The 13,835-nt window shown below is 45.9% G+C and overlaps 1 protein-coding gene across 6 annotated transcripts in view; it reads left to right on the top strand.

Moving 5' to 3' along the window:
- Positions 1-13,835, top strand: part of ZFP3 (ZFP3 zinc finger protein) — a 102,624-nt gene that overhangs the window by 70,391 nt on the left and 18,398 nt on the right. For 3 of the 6 annotated variants that reach the window (XR_009595527.1, XR_006061148.2, XR_003590714.3), the window contains exons 3-4: positions 119-198; positions 1,647-1,776. The gene's annotated coding sequence lies outside the window, so the exon portion shown is untranslated. The remainder of the gene's footprint in view (positions 1-118; positions 199-1,646; positions 1,777-13,835) is intronic. The other 3 variants (XR_009595526.1, XR_006061149.2, XR_009595528.1) reach the window with 1 other exon arrangement.

Raw genomic sequence — 13,835 nt, 5'->3', positions numbered from 1 at the left:
TCAAGAAGTGGGTCCAAGTGACCACTGGACTGAATTGTCTTTCCCACACCACCACTGCCTCCGCAATGGGGGCCGCGGGTGGGGAAGTCAGCTAACCATTCTGTGGCGTTCCCCACAGATGAGCCTGCTCTGAGCACCCTGGAACTCCAGAAAAGCTGAGGGAACCTGACAACCCCCCAGACTCAGAGACAGACGTGGGTAAGAAACCAGTTCACACGTATTAATATGAAGGCTGTTCCCCAAGGAAGACAGCTCTCATAAGCCCACGGGGGCCCTGGCACTCTGACCCAGCTTTTGCTTGTGTTTCTGAGGGTGTGTGACACACTGCATCAAGAAGTGGGTCCGAGTGACCACTGGACTGAATCACCTTTCCCACAACACCACTGCCTCCGAAATGGGGGCCGCGGGTGGGGAAGCCAGCCAACCATTCTGTGGAATTGACTGTTCTGACTGAGTGGTCACGTCAGTAAAAATAGCCAAACTGGTATGCATTGTGTCTGCCTGGGGTGAAAAAGTTCTGATTACTTTCAACCATAATGACAATACCCTGGGATGTCTGGTAAACAGTTAACAACAGGCTCTCGGGAGACAAAAAGATTCCTGAAATTTGTAGTGTTTGCTTATTGCCATGACATAAATATCCTCACCGGGGCCAATTTGAAGTAACTGACGGGAAGAACTGGACTGGGAGCTGGGAAGGGGCGCACATAATTGTCAGCTCACCACAGAAGTGATAAATCCCACTATGGAGTATCCCAAAGTAGGTGCTAATGCTTTGGCCACCTGCTGCAAAGAACTGACTCATAAGACTCTGATGCTGGGAAAGATTGAAGGCGGGAGGAGAAGGGGACGACAGAGGATGAGATGGCTGAATGACATCACTGACTCAATGGACATGAGTTTGAGTAAACTCGGAGTTGGTGATGGACAGGGAGGCCTGGCGTGCTGCAGTCCATGGGGTCGCAAAGAGTCGGACATGAATGAGTGACTGAACTGAACTGAATTGAGGGAGTATCCCCCTTCTGGGAATCAGGACCCAAAATCGGTACTCTTATCTCACCTTATCTTCACTTATTTGGAAGATTATTGTCTCCATTTTACACATAAGAATATCGAGGTTCCGGGTGGTTACATCAGGAATCAGCTCTGCACAGCCCAGGAAAGACCTTCAACCCAGGTCTGTCCATTTACAAAAGCCTAGGTTCTTTCTTATTAAGGTTGATCCAAAACTTAGCTGCTCAAAAACTTCTCTAAGAGCAAATGGCAAATGATCTTTCAAGCAGTGAATAAATGCTTTGGTGGGTAGAACTTATCTTCTGCTACTCCTTGGTGACTCCTTGGTTTGTGTCTCATTGACTCATGCCATAAATGATTTTGCTAAGCCTTTGGGATGGCCATGTTGAGCTGAGATGCAGTGAACTTGGTCAACCCACTGCTTCCCACAATGCACTTGGCACAGCACATCCAAGCAGGGGTGTCAGGAGGTCCAAATGCTGGACTCCGTCTGCTGACAACTTCCTACATGAACCCTTAGCCTCCCTGGACCTCAGTTTCCTTGTTTGTAAAATAGAAGAGTTTGATAAACAAGAAGGTGCTTCAGAGATTGTGCCCTGAATCTCTCTTCCATTATTGTCTGCTCTCTGCAGCTGGGACAGGATACCTCCTCAACTACCCTCCTCAACCCTGGACCTCAGCACAGACCTGAGCACAACTGAAAATGCCTAATGGATACATGTCAACCGAAAAAAGAAGCCAAGTCATCTACAGGGAAAATAAGTGAGTTACATACCCAAAGGAGGCAACTTCATTCTAGCAACCTTGAGGGCCTGCTTTGCCAGGTCGCATGCTGGTGGTTTGAGGGCCAGAGAAGAGTTAAACACAGTGCCTGCCTTCAGGAAAGCCTCTCAAGGTACAGAAGGAAGCTGGAAACAATATAATTCTGGCGAGGTTCAATATCCTTTGCTTTGTGCCAGGTCTCTGCTCTGAGCCGAGCAAGTCTCCTTTGGGGAACCCCTGTTCTTCAGGGCAGAAGGGCACATAAGTAATTACCATTGAAACCAATGGATACTAGTGCCATAGGAGCAAAAACTGAGAGGGTTGAGAGGGCAATGAATTGGGCCTTGAAGGATGTGTAGGAGCTCACAAAGGGGAGAGAATGTGGAGAGACCAACCCAGAGTGTTTGGGCAGCAGCAGATGGTTGTGTGTCTGGTGGCGAGTGACTGTGTTGGCAGAGGGAGTCTGACAGCAAAGTTGAGAGCCCCCATCAGGTAGTTTGGACCTGCCCACTTCCTTGCCACCTACACTTTCCCTGGCCCCGCCTCTGTCTTCCCGCCACAGGAGGAGGACAGGAAGTTGGGGTGGTCTGTTTGGCCTTCTAGCACATCTGAAGTGCTTCTTGCAGGAGAGGTCCCTGCAGGGATCAAGGCGCCCTCTGGTGGTCATCTGTGGAACTTTCCTCTCCTCCTCAGGATTCTGAGCAGACGTCAGGCTGGACAACTTTATCACCCTATGGTTAAAAGTATCAAACTATCTTAAACTGAAAGAAAGGGGGAAAAAAGCAACAGTTCTTATTTTGGTCAGAATAGACAAGACCTTGGAGGTAAGGCTGGGCAAATAAGACGTTCACCGCTTAAAGCCGTAAAACCGGTGACCATCAGACTAGAGAAGACTCAGAAAGGAGTCTAATCCATTCCTTACCCTTCACGATTCAGTGTCCTGGTTAACATCCTGCCAGGTAACACACAGCTTCTGCTGTGTTGTTTCTTCTCCCTAAGGTGGCTCAGACACCTATAACATGAAGGTCTTATACTTTGTGCCCCTTCACCAGTGTTCACTGAATCCTGCTGCGAACAACAGCTGAGGACAGGGGTGTATGGAGTCATGTGGACAGAAATAACATACCCAGAGGCTGTGGTTTCTGACTTCTGATTGCACAACTGCTGACACAGGGAAGAAGTTTCCACTTGTATTGTGTGACGTCAGAACAGAATCAAAACTGATGGGTGGAAGCTCTCGGTGTGGAAGCAGCCCTTGTGGTGGCAGCCGGCACCTTGGAAGGAGTGGCCACTGAAGGGAGGGCCCGAAGCTTAATGGGGTTTGCCATCTTGAACATAGGGCGCAGTTGGGCAACCTGGCACAGTGGGAAACGCACTCAACTTAGCAAACTCAGATTTGAGTGAGGTCCTTCCCAACACTTCCCTTGTGGCTTCCCTTGTCCCTTGTGGCTCAGCTGGAAAAGAATCCACCGGCAGTGCGGGAGGCCTGGGTTCAATCCCTGGGTTGGGAAGATGCCCTGGAAAAGGGAAAGGCTACCCTCTCCAGTATTCTGGCCTGGAGAATTCCGTAGACTGTATAGTCCAAGGGGTCACAAAGAGTCGGATATGACTGAGCGACTTTCACTTCACACTTCCCAATGCAGCTCAAGTGACTCCACTGAACTAGGACGCTGACGTCCTGAAACAAGGTGGCAGGTCTTGGATGGAAAGGCTCTTCCAAGAGGGAGGCAGGAAGGTCAGAGTCAGGGTAGGAGCCGTGACCATGGGAGCAAGAGGCTGGAGTGATGGAAGAGGGGTCATGAGCCGAGGAAAGTCGGCAGCCCCTGGGAGTGAGGAAAGGCAGGGAAACAGGTTCTCCCGGAAAGCCTGCAGAAGGAGCCAGGCCTGCCAACCTATTTGGGACACCTGATGCCCAGAACTGTAGGAGAGTAGGTCTGTGCTGTCTTAAGACCCTGCATTTGTGGCAATTAGGCACAGCCACCAACAGGAAACTAGTACTCCCCCAGCACCTCCTGAATCCTACCAAACCTTCCTATGCGTGTCTAAGCCCGTTCAGAGATGGTTTCAAGGTCATTGGCTTACCCAGACAATCCTTTCAGAACTAGTGTCACACCATCAGGCTAATTTTCCCCCCACACACTGCCAGCTCCTTCTTTTTTTATTTTTTTAAATCTCCATTCTGTTCCATGGAAACTTCTAAATGGTGGGTCACAGTTGTTTGCTGTTTGGTTGAGAACTGAGGGGATTTGGTGGAAGGAGGAAGGTTTATTTTTAAAAATCACACATACACAGAAGATTAGTCTCTGAGAAGCTGTGAAATCTTGTCCGATTTCAACTTTACTCACAGGAACCCACCCAAGAAAGAATTCAAATGAGCCACTCTTTTTTCTTTTTTTTTTTCGACCAAATATACATGAAACTTACCATTTTTACCATTTTTAAGTGTAGAGTTCAGTGACATTAAGTACATTTACACTGTTGTGTAACCATCACCAGCATCCCTCTCCAGACCTTTCTAGTCATCCCGAAGTGGAACTCCGTCCCAGTTAAATGTGAATTTGATGCCCAAAACTCAGCCTCTAATGCACCAGTGCTGAGCTGAATCTCGGACAGATTCCTACATGAAGTAGAAAAGAATGGCTTTATTGCTTTGCCAGGCAAAGGTGGACAGAGACAGCTGGTGGCCTGAAAACCTGTGTGTCCCAACCAGGGAAGATCTGGTGAAGAGTTTTACAGCAGTGGTTCTAGGGTGGGTTTGCTGATATGGATCAGGGTGTGTGTGAGGCCTGCACTCTTTTAATCTGGTCTTGGTAGTCTCTTTACAAAATTAATTAGGCTGCCTCGGGCGTCAGTCCCAGTGGGATCTGAGTTGCATCATGCAGCCGTAGGGCTCTCTAGTTGTGGCAAGTGGGCTCCAGAGCCCATGAGCTTCAGAAACTTTGGCACATGGACTCAGTGGCTTAGCGGCACTTGGGCTCTCAGTTCCCTGACCAGGGGTCAAACCTGCATCCTCTCCATTGGAAAACAGATTCTTAACCCCTGGACCACACCAGGAATGTCCCCAAAGATAATTTTCAATGAAAGATAAAGTCACGGGCTTCCCTGGTGGCTCAGTGGTAAAGAATCTGCCTGCCAATACAAGGGGACACAGATTTGATCCCTTGTCCAGGAGGATCCTACATGCCTTGAAGCAACTAAGCCTGTGCACCACAACTACTGAGCTTGTGTTCTAGAGCCCTGGAAGGCAAAACTACTGAAGCGAAAGCACCCTAGGGCCCGTGCTCTGCAACAAGAGAAGCCACTGCAATGAGAAGCCTTCATACCGCAACTACAGGGTGGCCCCTGCTCACAGCAACTAGAGAAAAGCCCACCCAGCGATGAAGACTCAGCACGGCCAAAAATAAATAAAATTACAAAAAAAAAAAAAAAAGAAAGATAAAAATCATGAATCTCATGCAGATATAAAAATGAGCACCTGTTAAAGTTTTTTATCCTACTAATTAATGAGCCAACCAGGTAGATGTTAGAGTAGGTTTAAAAGAAAATCCAAAGAACAGACAAATTTATAGATCAAGAGTATTGAAATAAATGTGCAGACATGAGCCAAACTGGTTTTTCCACCAAGAGGATGGGTGGGAAGAAAGCCAGCCTCTACAGGATAGGACTGAATTTCCATAACTGTAGATAAGAATCATTTCTGTCTTGCTATCAATTATCTCTACACTTTACAGAGAACTGGGAACAGAAAACTCAGAGGGATGACCTCTAGAGTTTACATAACGTGTAGTTTCCCACTGAAACTTTTTTTTTTCTCTATGAGAAGTAGCACGGCTGAGGAGAAGGAATTAAAAAGAAGAGCAGACTGGGGGACTTGTCTGGTAGTCCAGTCGCTAAGACTGCTCGCAATGCAGAGGGCCTGGGTTCAATCCCTGGTCAGGGAACTAGAGCCCACATACCACAACTAAAGATCCCACATGCCAAAACCAGGATGGAAGATTCTACGTGAGACAGCTAAGACCTGGTGCAGCCAAGTAAATAATAAATTGAGAAGGAAGATGAAGAAGAGCAAGTCAGTAGAACTTCTGAGGAAGGAAGGACCTCAGGAGTAGGGGCGGGGGGGGCGCGGGGAAAGTCCACATATTTCTGAAAGCTACTGGAGCTTCAACTATTAATTTGTTACTTGGGATACTGATGAGTTTTGCAGTGCAACTCTGATGTGAAAGAGCTAAGGCTTTGCTTCAGGGGCAGCAGGAAGGGGAAGCCACAAAGCAAGGCGAGACTGAGCGCCGTCATGCGCAGGAGATCCACAGTGTTGGGGTGAAGGCAAAGCTGCAGGGTAGTGGTACTCGGGCCATCCAGGCAATCTGACCAAGGCTGGACCTTTCAGACCAGGTGCCGCCAGGGTGTTCTCCACGTCAGAGAGGCCTTGAGGCCCAGGCCTGAATGGAGAAATGTGAACATTCCAGAAATGAGAAGGACAAGATTACCCCTGAAGGAAGAATTCTGAGATGGAGGGAATTCCTGCCTGTGGACATGGAACAGTGTGAGTCCCTGTGACCACTGCAGGGAGAATGCTGCCTGTGATTGCTGCCCTAGCATTCTCCAAAGCTGAATGAGGGAAGGAACCACTTCAGCTCCCGCTGAACTGAAGAGATCCTCAGAAAGCTGAAGCCTGGCTGGTGGGGCTAAACCCCGCTTCTGCCTCCATTCACCCTTTTCCTGGGATCCTCAGAAAGTCTCCTCTGAAAGTCTGCAGATATTCTCCCGCTACCACCAGATGGCGCCCCTCTCCACCACACTGGCTAATTGTCAAACCAGCTAAGACTCTCTTAACAGACTCATTAGAAAAGACCCTGATGCTGGGAAAGATGGAAGACAGAAGAAGGGGACGACAGAAGAAGGGGACGACAGAGTACGAGATGGTTGGATGGCGTCACTGACTCAATGCACTTGAGTCTGAGCAAGCTCCAGGAGATGGTAAAGGACAGGGAAGCCTGGAGTGCTGCAGTCCATGGGGTCACAAAGAGTCGGACAGGACTGAGCGTCTGAACAGCACACTTACAGAGGAGCCTGGCAGAGCCCAACCCAGCCTGCTCTCCTAGGGTAAAAACCATGGGAATTTCTACCGTCTGGGCTGGAGGAGGAGCAGTGGAAAGCGGATACTGTCTGGAGAGCTGAGAACCCAGACAGGGAAAGATCCGCATCTTCTCCAGCCCTCCTGACCACATACTGCTTTTTTTTTTTTTTTCTTTTCTCACTTCACATTCATTGGTTAGGGCTTCCCTGATGGTCCAGTGGTTAAAGACTCTGTGCTCCCAATGCTGGGCACCCAGATTTAATCCCTGGTCAAGGAACTAGTTTGCTCATGCTGCAACAAAGACCGACGCAGCCAAATAAATTAATTAATTTAAAAAAACAAGATCAACCCTTTTCTCCTCCAAAATATGTTTAATAAGCTCTTGTCATGTGCTCTGTTCTCTATGCTTGAGGGATACAGAAGTGCACAAAACATATGTCCTGCTCTCCTACAGTGTATTTTCTAGATAGGGAACAGTCACGACAGGAAACATAACAAATAAATATACAATACAGCAGGTGGTAGCAAGGATTTTGGAGAATAATAATTCAATATTATTGTGTAACTGTAACTGAATCACTTTGCTGTACATCAGAAATTAACACACCACTGTAAATCAACAGATAAAAAGCAAAGTCTTACTATATAGCGCAAGGGACTGTATTCAATATGCTATAATGAACCATAATGGAAAATAAATACCATCTCTTGATGAAAAATTTCCAAGTATTTGATGAATCAGGAAGCTACACTTCATAATGGAGAGAAACATCAGTCAATCAAACAGACCCAGAAATGACAGAGATGATGGAATTAGTGGACAAGAGCATGTTAAGTAGAGACTTTTTTTTCCAATTTGATAAAAATATAAACCCACATATCCAAGAAACTCAAAGAACCAAAACACAAGAAATGTGAAGAAAGTGACACCAAATTACATCAAAATTTAAACTATCAATAAAGAGAAAATCTAAAACCACCCATAGAAAGAAAGGGCACATTACAGCTAGAGAAACACATATTTCATTAATCTCCTTATTGAAATCAGGGTGACCTAGAAGAAAGGGGAGAAACGTTTTAAAAGCACTAAAAGTAAAAAAACAAACAAGCCACCCATTAATCTAGAATTCTATAGAAAGACAAAACAAAGACTAAAATTAATGAGTTTAATAATGTTGCCAGATACAATAGAAAACTAAATTATGTAACAGCAACGATTAATCAGATGTTGAAAATACCTGATTAATCAGATATTCCAAAATACCATAAAATATTAACTACTCGGGGAGACATCTGACAAGGACATGTAGGACTTGCACACTGAAGACTACAGATAAATGAAAAGAAATCCCAATTAGAGACCTATATTATATTCATGGGTCAAAAGACTCAGTACTAGTAAATGTCCCTTCTCTATAAGTTGATCTACAGAATCAACACAATTCCATTCAAAATCTCAGTGGGCTTTTTTGATGGAACAAGCTGATTCTAAAATTGAGATGGAAATGCAAAGATGGATAATGGCCAACATAACATGGAAGAAGAACAAAGTTGGAGGACTTAATAATACCTGATTCAAGACTTGTTATAAAGCTCAAATAATAAAAGCAATGTGTTGGGCTTCCCTGATAGTCCAGTGGCCAAGACTCTGAGCTCCTAGTGCAGGGGACATGAGTTTGATCCCTGGTCAGGGAACTAGATCCCACATGCAGAAACTGAAAAGGTCCCACATGCAGAAACTGAAAAGGTCCCACATGGCTGCAAGAAAGACCCAGTGCAGCCAAATAAAGAAATACTTAAAAGAAATGTATTATCAGTACAAATATATCAAACATACAAATAGATCTTTGGAATAGAATATAGAGTCAAGAAATAGACTTGTATTTATATGGTCAGTCGGTTTTTAACAAAGATGCAAAGGCGATTCCCTGAAGAAAGGCTTGTTTTTCAATTCCTTAAATAGGTCAATGGAACAGAATAGAGTGTTCAGAAATAGATGTACACATATATGGTCAATTGATTTTCAACAAAGGTACAAAGGCAATTCAGTGCAGAAAGAAAGAATAGTGTTTAAAAAAAAAATAGTGCTGAAATCATGGGACATCCACAGGCAAACCAAACAAAACAACCGAAAACCAAAATAGACAAAGCGAAACCAGAACACTCAAAATGAACCATGGAACTAAACAGAGAATTCAATATTATACAACTCCTAGACAAAAACACAGGAGAAAATCTCTCTGACCTTAGATTTACCCAAGGTTTCTTAGATACTACATTAAAAGCACTATCCTAAAAGAAAAAAAAAATCAATAAGTTCGACTTCGCCAAGATTAGAAACTTCTCTTCATTGAAGGCAGGACACCATTAAGAGAATAAAAAGATAAGCCAGAGACTGGAAAATATGTGACAATCATATATTTCATAAAGACTTGAGCTCTGAAAACTTACTAAGGAAACAAATAATCCAGTTAAAAAATGGGGAAAATATTTGGACACTTCACCGAAGAAGATATAAGCGACTTGCAAATTGCAGCTGAGTCATTGAAAGCATCTCCAACATGATGTTGTTTTTGTTGTTTAGTCACTAAATCATGTCCAACTCTTGCGACTCCATGGACTGTAGCCCGCCAGTGTCCTCTGTCCATGAAATTTTCCAGGCAAGAATACTGGAGTGGGTTGCCATTTCCTACTTCAGGAGATCTTCCTGACCCAAGGATCAAACCTGCATCTCCTGCTTTGCAGGCAGATTCTTTACTGCTGAGCCACTAGGGAAATCCATTTAGTGGTTGGTGCTGGTGCTAAGTCGCTTCAGTTGTGTCCAACTCCGTGCGACCCCATAGACAGCAGCCCACCAGGCTCCCCCTTCCCTGAGATTCTCCAGGCAAGAACACTGGAGTGGGTTGCCATTTCCTTCTCCGATGCATGAAAGTGAAAAGTGAAAGTGAAGTCGCTCAGTCGTGTCCGACCCTCAGCGACCCCATGGACTGCAGCCTTCTAGGCTCCTCTGTCCACGGGATTTTCCAGGCAAGAGTACTGGAGTGGGGTGCCATTGCCTTTTCCGATTTAGTGGTTAGGAGAATGCAAATTGAAATATCAATCTACACACTTTTTAGAATGACAACAATGAAAAGACTCACCATTCAAGTCTCTGTGAGCATGTGAGTGATCTTTTACACTCTGGTAGGAACTTAAAACGAAGCAACCACTTCACGGAAAATAGTTTGGTAGTTTTTGAAAAAGTTATGAGACCCACTTCCACCATGGATCCCCTATTTATTTACCCAAGAGAAGTGAAAGCACAGGGCCAGGAGAAGATTTGTACACAAGCACTCAGAGATGCTTTATTTGGGAATCAAAAACTGGGAGCAATTGAAATGTTCATCCACAGGCAAATGGATAAACAACTTGCAGTGTATTCATACAATGGAAAATATTAAACCGAGCAATAAACAGAAGTGCCTTGTTGATCCACGCCACAACAAGGATGAATCTCAGAATAATTGTGCTGAGTGAAAGACTCTGGACAAAAAGGGATGTGTACTGTATGAGTCCATCTATGCATAACCATTCCCCCACCCCCAACTGCAAGCTAATCTATAGTGACAGAAAGTGTATCAGGAGTTGTTGTGTGTGGGGGATGGGGGGAGAAGTGGTAAGAAGGGATGACTAAAGGACATGCAAAAATTGGGGGGAGGTGATAAATATGTTCATTATATTGACTGTGTTGTTGGTGCATGGGATACACATTTTTGTACACATCAAAACTTACCAAACTGTACCTTTTGGTTTTTTTTGCCATGCCACTGGCTCGTGGGATATCAGTTCCCCATCTGGGGATTGGACCTGGGCTCTGGCAATGAAAGAGCTGAGTCCTAACCACTGAATCATCAGGGAATTCTCCAAAGTGTACACTTTAAATATGTGCTGTTTCTTTTATGTCACCAATACCTTGAAACGCTATTGGAAAAAAAGGTCTGGGGGGAAGGCTGAGTGTCAGAACATGGAGGACTTTGAAAGCCAGAATGAGGGACGTGGGTGACCCTGGAGTGATGGGCAGCACTGGGCTGTTTCAGATAGAATTTGGTCTTGAGGAGTCAACCCTTGTGGGCAGGGCCAGAAATAGCCCAGAGGGGCAAAGTCGGGGCAAGAGATTCTTTTTTTTTTTTTTCTAACTAATTTGGCTGTGCCGGGTCTTAGTTGCGACATGTGGGTTCTTGTTCCCTGACCAGGGATCAAACCTGGGCCGCCTGCTTTGTGAGCACAAAGTCTTTACCACTGGACCGCCAGGGAAGTCCCAGGAGATTCTTGTAATGGCTCCACCAAAGGGGTGGGGTTGTATTCTAGAGATAAAGGAAGGAAAAGCAACTGGATCAATAATGATTTAAAGATCTATTCCCTGGCTCCCAGGGCAGTCATTTAATAAACCAAATCTGGGGCAAGGAGTGCCGTTAGGGCTTGAAAAAAAAAATTCCTGCATGTCTTTTCTTTCTTGTTTCTCCCTTGTGGATGGGGTCTGGTGACCGCAGCTCTCTCTGCTGACCGCGGCTGGGCTTACTGCCTGTCAGAGAGCCAGTCACTCAGCCACAGCTCACCCGGCAGGAAGGGGCCCAACCAGCTGAGGCACTCTTCCTACTGATCTTCCAGGCTCCTCCCATGCCCAAGCCAGGCACTGATTTCTTCCTCAAGTCCCTGTCCCCCTTGGGTCTGACCTCCATCTTTCCAGCTTTCATATAAGCCATGCATTTTCATCTCTGCCCTGTGTCTTGCTTGAATGAAGCTGGGGTCACTGCTCAGACATCTAGCCCCCTCCTCACTGCCCAAGGACCCACGTCAGTTTACTCCCGAAATGCCACAGCTGCCACTGTCCCCTGATTAATGGGTGACCCCATCAGGTGACATAAATCTAAATATAGCTGTGGCTGACTGCCTGGCTGGCTCACTTCCTGTATGTGTTCAGGGCAAAAGACCAAGACTTGTGCCTTCCCCAAGCCTGCAGATCCAGACGCTTGCTGCCGAGAGAGCACTCAGGGCACAGGTTTGCAATCTGATGACAAAGAGAGAAAGAGCAGGTGTACGTGTAGAAGACAGCACAGCCCAGGGATAGATGGGGGCCAAACCCAAGGCTAGAGGCAAGGTTTGGAGCCTTGTAGAGTGATTGACATCCCTGATGGATGGATTTCTACAAGGTTTGTCCTTCCTTGTGGGGAATCTGCAGGAGCTTTTGATTGAGATCTTAAATGAGTATCTGAACACCCTCCCCACACTGAGTGTTTCGTTCTTCTATCTAGCTATCCTTGCCGCAGATATTCACTGAAGCCTCTTCACTGAAACTCTGGTTGTAGACCTACATCCTGCTTTCAAGGAGTGCGTACTTAGTCACTTCAGTCGTGTCCGGCTTTTTGCAACCTCATGAACTGTAGCCCACCAGACTCCTCTGTCCATGGGATTCTCTAGGCAAGAATACTTGAGTGGGTTGCCATGCCCTCCTACAGGGGATCTTCTTGACACAGGGATTGAACCCTAGTCTCTTGCATCTCCTGTATTGGCAGGTGGATTCTTTACCCACTGAGATACCTGGGAAGCCCTTTGAGGAGTGGAGATCAAAGAACAAAACCAGAAATAACAGCCACTGTGATAAGGGCACTAAGAGGGCTGGTCTTCTTCCCAGATCTGGGAGGGGATGAGTCAAGGAAGGTTTGATGGAAGAGATTCTATTCAGATTCAACCCAAAGAATTGGAAGAAATAAACAGAGAGATGTGTCAAGTGGGACTGATGACCTTGGAGATATCTGCAAAGAACTATAAGTAGTTTTTCTATTGGGTGCTTGGTGAGATGGGATGGGGTGTCTAGAGGAGGTGAGGTGAAGCTGGGATCCTGTTCTTGAAGGCCCTGTGTACCTGGCTGAGAAATGTAGGTTGTGTCCAACCAGCAGCAGAGAGCCACCCAAGCTTTTAGGCATGTTGGAAGGGTCATTCAGGGCCAGAGTGAAATGGAGGTAAGCAAGATGGGAGGTGGGGGAATCCTCAAGGAGATGATGCAGGCGTCCCAGGTGGTCAGCAGTGAGGTCTGAGCTGGATATTTGTGGTGAGAGCAAGAGGAGAGAGTCTGAGACAGGAAGGAGGTGGAATTTGATCTGGCCACCTGACCTGGGGCCCAGGGAAGGGCAGATGTGATCACCCCCATTTTATAGGCAGGAAACTGATTGCCCACCGTCAAATATGTTTGAACATATTTTGGAGAGCGGGGCACGTACTTTGGGTCTGATATTGCCCTGACGGATTAAGAGTAGTCCCAGATCCATAGAGAAACTTGCTTTCACCAAATGATTTTCAGATTTAGGTGATTCTACTACTGACAACAGAGCTTCCCTGGGGGGAAGCTAAACAACATATTTTTGAGCACATGCTACTGATTATTCTAGTTACTTACTGTACTTATAATTACTCATACTGCTGCTATTATTTTCTCAAAACTGACTATAAGCTCAGGGTCAAAAGCATTAATTAGTGTGGATGTAAACATGTAGTTCAAACATTCTTTTTGATAGTCTCTGTCTCCTGTTCTGTTGCCCATTTGCCAGATTTTTATCAGATCTGACTAGTTCACCATTGTTTTCATATCATACGTGGCCGTAGAAGGACTTCTACCAGGAATAAGAGAGGCATCAGGTCTGCTGTTTCCTTGTCTGGGGCGTGTACTGGTTTTATTGGTTTATCTTCAATCTACGTATCTTTTCAAGGCGTGTGTCCAGTCGTGGAGGGTTTGTTTAGTGTAAACTGGATAATGTCATCAGAAAACCTGTTTCACTGGGCCCGCTTAAGCTGCAGCACATCACAATAGGCTGAAAGCAAAGACCGCAGTTGCCACTGTGCCCCTGTCCCCCTGCTCCCCAGCAGCTGCGGGTGGGCCTCCCCCTCTTCCATCAGGACACCTGCTGCATCCTGATAGAGGGACTTTGGGAGACCCGATCTACTCACC

Source organism: Ovis aries, chromosome 11 (genome assembly GCF_016772045.2).
Source record: "Ovis aries strain OAR_USU_Benz2616 breed Rambouillet chromosome 11, ARS-UI_Ramb_v3.0, whole genome shotgun sequence".
In the NCBI taxonomy this organism is placed as follows: Eukaryota; Metazoa; Chordata; class Mammalia; order Artiodactyla; family Bovidae; genus Ovis; species Ovis aries.
The sequence above is the reverse complement of the archived record's forward strand: the minus strand, read 5'-3'. Positions and strand labels throughout refer to the sequence as shown.